General features: G+C 37.6%; 1 protein-coding gene across 2 annotated transcripts in view; it reads left to right on the top strand.

Moving 5' to 3' along the window:
• The first annotated feature begins 3162 nt into the window (after positions 1 to 3162).
• The window catches only part of ATP8A1 (ATPase, aminophospholipid transporter (APLT), class I, type 8A, member 1), a 94054-nt gene continuing 90876 nt past the window's right edge, over positions 3163 to 6340 (top strand). Inside the window, exons 1-2 of one of the 2 annotated variants that reach the window (XM_010076823.1) lie at positions 3163 to 3272; positions 5154 to 5253. The gene's annotated coding sequence lies outside the window, so the exon portion shown is untranslated. The remainder of the gene's footprint in view (positions 3273 to 5153; positions 5254 to 6340) is intronic. The other variant, XM_010076824.1, reaches the window with a different exon arrangement.

Raw genomic sequence — 6340 nt, forward strand, 5'->3', positions numbered from 1 at the left:
GGTCTAGTTCTAGCACAGGCTTGGCCATCTTAGCGGAACCATCATGTTCAAGCAGGTCATTGCAATTCCCTTCTGTGCTCTGACTCCTCAGAAGGACAGACTGATGGGTCAGGTTCCCAGAGACTGTTCTGTCATTGAAGGTCAATCACAGCATTATGACAAATAACTCTGGAGGCATCTTCTTTTTCATAATGATACCCTCTTTGAACTGTGCTGTGTTGTTCGGGAATATGAGCTAGCAGACTTACTCATGTAAGAGGTTCTTGGCTACAGCACCAGCTTTCAAAGCTTTTGAATGCTGTATTTGAGAATAAAAAAGAATTTTTTAATTATTAAGGGAAGTGACTTAAAATCCTTCTGGTGATTCGAGTGAGGGTTTTCTTTTCCTCCCTTTCTTTCCATGTTACAGTCTATCTGTATTTACCTTTGTCCATTTTTTGTAAGGGAAATGAGAGTGGTTTAAGGAATGAATGCTGAAACTGTTAAACTACCCTACCTGAAGGAAAATATTTGGATGATGTTTACTCCTTAGAATGTATTGTTGTTGCTTTACTAATTTAGAAACTTTATTATCAAAACTGGTTTAGGAAGAGTCCCTGCAAATAGTGTATGTTGGAAGAGAGTTGCAGCAAAATATGGTCTTCAGTGTTGCTGGAGGTCTCTCATACAATGTTGCGTGGTCTCTCTTGTTGGAGAAAGCTCAGTCTGGTTGTTTTGGTGGCTTTTTTTGTTTGTTTCATGGGTTATTTATTTGGGCTTTGTTGTTGAAGATGTTATTTTTGCTGGCAAAACTGAAAACATGTATTCTATGCAAAATCCACGTCTTGTACCTGGGACGTTAACTACCTGGTCTCCAATTTCTCAGAATTCACAGCAACTCTGTTTCCAATTTTTTATTTTCTTTTTCCACTCTTGCGTATAATTTAATTCCATTGTTTAATTTTGAACAGATTAGAGGAATCCTGAACCAAAACCTCAGTTATTTACTGGGTGGCTTTGAATGAAATTTGAGGTGTTTGGTGCTTATCCATCAATCGTTTCCAGATTCTGTGTTCTGCTAGCAAATGTATGTACAATCATTCTAGTTTACATAACAGCTTTGTAAATTAACTTTTTGATTAGGGGTAGTATTTGCCTTCCTTGGATATTGAAGCACATTTTTGTTGGTTTTGGCCCTGTAAAAACGTAAAATAATAAAACAATCAAAATAAATACATTATCAGAAAGTGTGATTCTGAATATTAAGAGGAAATGAGTTCTCCTTCAGATGTAACAGCAGGAAGAAGATGACTATGGGAAATGTGGACCTGCCTGCTGAATGGGGCAGGTAATCTGGAGACAACGGACACAGAAGAGGATGCACTACATAGTGCCTTCTCTACTTTGGTCTCTACTGATAAGATTAGCCTTCGGGGACCACAGGTTCCTGATAGCAAGTGAAAAGTCTGAAGCAAGAAAGACTTACCCCAGGTGGAGGAGGACCAGGTTAAGGAACACTAAAAGAAACTGAGAATACGCAGGTCCTTGGTATCTGATCAGATGTATTCATGAGTGCAGAGGGAGCTGGTAGGTCTCACTGTTAGCCCACTCTCGGTTATCTTTGCAAGGTAATGATGGTCTGGGTGTTGGGGGGCAGAGGTGTTGCTCTCTACAACTACCTGAAAGGAGGTTGTAGCCAGGTGGGTGTCAGTCTCTTTTGCTAAGTAACAAGTGATAGGACAAGAGGAAACAGCCTCAAGTTGTGCCAGGGAAGGTTTAGATTGGGTATTAGGAAAAAATTCTTCACCGAACAGGTTATCAAGTGTTGGAACAGGCTGCCCAAGGAAGTGGTTGAGTCACCATCCCTGGAGGTGTGTGGAGGTGTGTAACCGACATGGAGATGTGGTGCTTAGGGACATAGTTTAGTGGTGTACTTGGCAGTGTTGGGTTTACGGTTGGACTTGATGATCATAAAGGTCTTTTCCAACCTAAATGATTCCGTGATTCTGAGAACTGGAAGAATATAACTGATCTCACTGTAGGGTAGTTTACATTAGTTTTCTGTGTTTGCTTAGCTTTAATTGTGACAATTAATTTTCTACGAGTATTTCTCAGAACAGGTGATTTGTGCAAATAAAGATATTTAGGCATTTTAATTTAAGATAGTTATACTGGACACATGCTTTCTGTATTTAATTTCATTATTTGGACATCCTCTTGTGAACTGTTTTTCTACCATTGAGATTAATGGTTAAATTTTCACAAAGTTTTTGTAAGAAATTTACCTGTTTATGTGTTCTTTTACAAACTCTAATTGTTACAGTACTACAGGTGTGTGTGTGTAACACTAATTTAAAAGAAGCACAAATGAGAAAATGTGTTATGTGTATGTTGGGTAGGTGCAGTGCAGGAAAATAGATTAAGTGGTATGGAATTAATTGTATAAAGGTTGTAGTAAATGTCTCTTTAAATACTTGATTTTCCTTTAAATTCAGCAATGACCAATGTTAAATTTTACATGCAAAACTCAAAACTGTTGAATGATCTGTATCCAATATAGAGATCTGAGTTTTTAATGCTTATTTGTCAGTTAACTATTTTTCATTACATGGTGCCTAAAATTACTGCTGTTACTGGTATGTTCTTGAATGTCTTGCTTTTTTCTTACATTAGTGTTAGTGTATTTCTCTTAGTATCTTCCTTTTTAAATATTTCTTTACCTCACCACTGGAAGTAATTTCTGAAATTTTGCAGATTTTTAACTCAAGATCACTCAGCTGGGAGGGATGGATGAGATTGACCTTTTTTGGGCTTGGGGGGTCTTGGGGGTTTTCTCTCTTCTCTTCTCTCTTTTTTTTTTTTTTTTTTTTTTGTATGCACACTTCTGGGTTCAAATCCATCAAGAGACAATAGTTCATTTCATATGGCCATCAAGCAGCACAAGCTATTTAATTTTGCTCATCAATTCAGTAGATTTTACAATTATTCATTATTATAGCTTTATAAAGCATCTTGACTACATACTTTTTTGGTTTATAAAATTATCTCTTCTGACATGCAAACGCATTGAGTTCACATTCGCAATAAATGTCCTTTTTTTTTGTCATGAAATGCCTTGAGTCTTGTGTATGTGTGTATATAAAGCTATTTATATTAAAACCATGCTGTATTTTTACAGGTTATGAAAAGACAGATGATGTTTCAGAGAAGACTTCTCTAGCTGATCAAGAAGAACTGAGAACTATATTCATCAATCAGCCCCAGTTAACCAAATTCTGCAATAATCATGTCAGGTATTAACTAGGGTTTTTGTTAATACGTATTTAATTTCAGAACATCGCATGTTGCGTAGCAAAAATGAAGAAAAGATTCTGTTTATTCCACTTCTGACATTTCCTCTGACAGCTAGTTACAGTTTCAAACTCTGAAGAGGGGAATGAAGTGAGATGAAGAGAGCAGCAGAACTGTTTCACATACAAATCTGACCTTCCAAATTTTTAAGAACAGGGTGGGGAAGGTGTACAGATGCTTTCCACCTACACCATCAGCATGTTCCTAAAGCATGGATTTGTTCTTCAGCTTTCAGTTGAAGTTTAGTTCGTCTTTGAATGTATTTCTGGTAGCTGGATGCCAATGCAGATGTCCTTCACTTGAGTACAGCATTGTTTGTGTTTTGGAAACTTGTCTTTTCCAGTCAGCCAGCTACAAAGATGTTGTGGTTACTTATGAAACTAGTTTTGAATTTCAAGTTCAGGCCTTAGGACTCTGCTATTGGTTTATGTTCTGGTTTTTGGGGGGGTTTTGTTGAATTTTAAGTAGTACACTGAATACTTCTAAGTAATGTATGTTTAGATCTAATGAAATCCTCAGTTCTGTTGTTAAAATTCAAAGTAAATGAATGGCAAAGATATTGCTGTCTCAAGCCAGGTGTGTTTTCTGAAGGTATCTTTGATAATATGCACAAATTTTATAGACATTGAGTACAATGTGGTGGGGTTTTTCCATGGACTTCAGGAACTTTATAATGCTTTTTGTTTGTATATGCAACTTGTCTTTTCTGTCTTTTGCTTTGTTTCTTGACAATGTTGAGCTTTTTTGCAGGATACATGCATTCTCCCTTCAAATTGACTGTTTTATGCAAAATCAAAGTAAATATTACTAACTTTAAAGGGGGTTAAAATATTCTTACAAGTCTTTTGCTTGTAAGCGTTTGGCATGATTATTTTATTTTCACTGTTATGGTTTTAGGACCTTAGATGGTAGCAATTTGTTCTTAAACAAATGTAAGGCTGATGAGGAGCTGGGAGCTCAAACATCTTGTGATGATGGCTTAGCAGAGATTATTACACTGGGATAAGATGTATTCTGTTCTTCTAGTCTAGCAAAATTACACTTAATATCCTAAATTTACCAGTTTAAGTTTTTAAAAGTGTACTTTCCATTCGGTGAAGCGTATAGGGGTTTATCTCTTAATATATATTTATTGTTTTAATTATTTTTTTAAGTGCACCATTTCAGTTTGGTTGATCCTGTTGTTTGGTTTTTTGCATTGAATTGTGCACACTCATACGCAGCGTAGGAGCTCCGTAGCTGCTCAGTCCTGATTTAGCAGGCTTCTCGTTATGCTTGTTATACCTTTTTCTCCAATAATTTTGTTCAAACTGGAGCCATTGTGCAGCGTTACCTGCCCAGCGTACACCATGGCTGGCGGGGCAGGGGACTCCTCTGCGCCCAAGAGCTGCAGGCCTGGGACCTTGCCGACATGCTCCCTCAGCAGTGCCGTAATTGCCCAACTGCTGCTTTCTCTTCATTTTTTCCTCTCCTTGTTGCCTGTAACTAAGTGGCAGCAGGGCTTTGACTGCTTCCCACAGAGCAGGCAGAGGCAGTAAGGGAACTTCTTGCCTCAACATGGAGGCTCAGGACAGTTTCTGTGGGTGGCAGGCGCCTCCCTGGGTGAGCCAGTTTGTGGCCACCTGCGGGGCTGGCTCTGGAGAAGCCTTTCAGTTTCTCTTTTATCCAAATCAAATGCTTCTGTTTGCTAGCACGGAAATCAGAAAAGGTTCTGATTTGTTTGAAAGCTTGTGTAACTGAGAGGGAAGGAATACATTTGAAGACTCTCTTGTACTTTAATAATAGTGCATGTTTGTGTCCCTCTCTCTCTCTCTCTTTCTCAGCACTGCAAAGTACAACATAGTCACATTCCTGCCAAGGTTCCTTTATTCCCAGTTCAGAAGAGCTGCTAATGCATTTTTTCTTTTTATTGCATTACTTCAGGTAAGATCAACAATAAGATGCTAATGTTTGAAACTTGTTGAGAGGGCATTTATACCATAGACAGTCTTTTGCAGATACTAAGGTTGGTGTACCATTCTTTCAGAGCTCGTTAGCCTCGCAGAATAGCTGTATTGTGTAGATGTGCTTTTAATAAATGTTTGGGTTTGTGGTTTTTTTTCTCCTTGCACTACACACAAAGATTTTCCTGTAAAACAGGTTAAGTATAGCTGAAATACTGTCAGGTGAAAAAGACTGTTGTGACAGGAAAATCCCATTTTAAAATATCTGGAGTACACAGAAAAATGTTATGTGTATTTGGCATTTCTTGTAACAGAGGGTACTGCCTAAAACAACTGAACTTTATGAACTTTAATCTTGTAATGTGTTTTGAGGGGCAGGAGTTGCAGCTGAGGAGTGATTATTTATTCTTAGAGTGAAGCCAATAAGGATTGAAGTTGAACCTGGATGAAGAAAAATAACAGTGGAGTCCAGTACTATAGCAGCTATTTCCCCTATCCCACCTGGTTAACTGTGCTGGTTAAAAATAAAGTACACAGTCTTCTTCTATACCACAACTGTAGTTTCATTTAGTATGTTTGTAAAGGGCTGTGCCTGACCCAGCTTACTGAATTTTTTGAAGAAGCACATAATGTTTTGCAGATACATTGTAAGATTTTACTTTTGCAGTGGTTTAAGGTGATAAAGCAGATTGTAGTTTTTTGTATGCTATTCTATTGAAAGCAATAGCTGATGATTGATGAAAATTGAGCTGTGGGCAAGTGCAGTTTCAATTATCATTGGCTGGTTCTATATTCCAATAATATTTGATAAAAACACATTTTATGCATAATTTCTTGTGCATTTTTTAGAATGTGTTGATTTGTATGTCGTGGAGGTCATTGTTTTAGGAATTGACATACTAAACAGAAATTACTAAAATAATGGCGCTTACATTGCCATGTCTACTTTTTCCTCACTCACTTCAAATGTTTCAGCAAGTGAAAGCTGATTCTTCTGTACTTACTCAGGTTCCTTTGCTTCTACTGTAAGTGCTTCTAAAGAAACAGCCTTCTGACCTCACCTGGCA

The sequence above is a fragment of the Pterocles gutturalis genome, unplaced genomic scaffold (genome assembly GCF_000699245.1).
Source record: "Pterocles gutturalis isolate BGI_N339 unplaced genomic scaffold, ASM69924v1 scaffold4793, whole genome shotgun sequence".
Taxonomy (NCBI): domain Eukaryota; kingdom Metazoa; phylum Chordata; class Aves; order Pterocliformes; family Pteroclidae; genus Pterocles; species Pterocles gutturalis.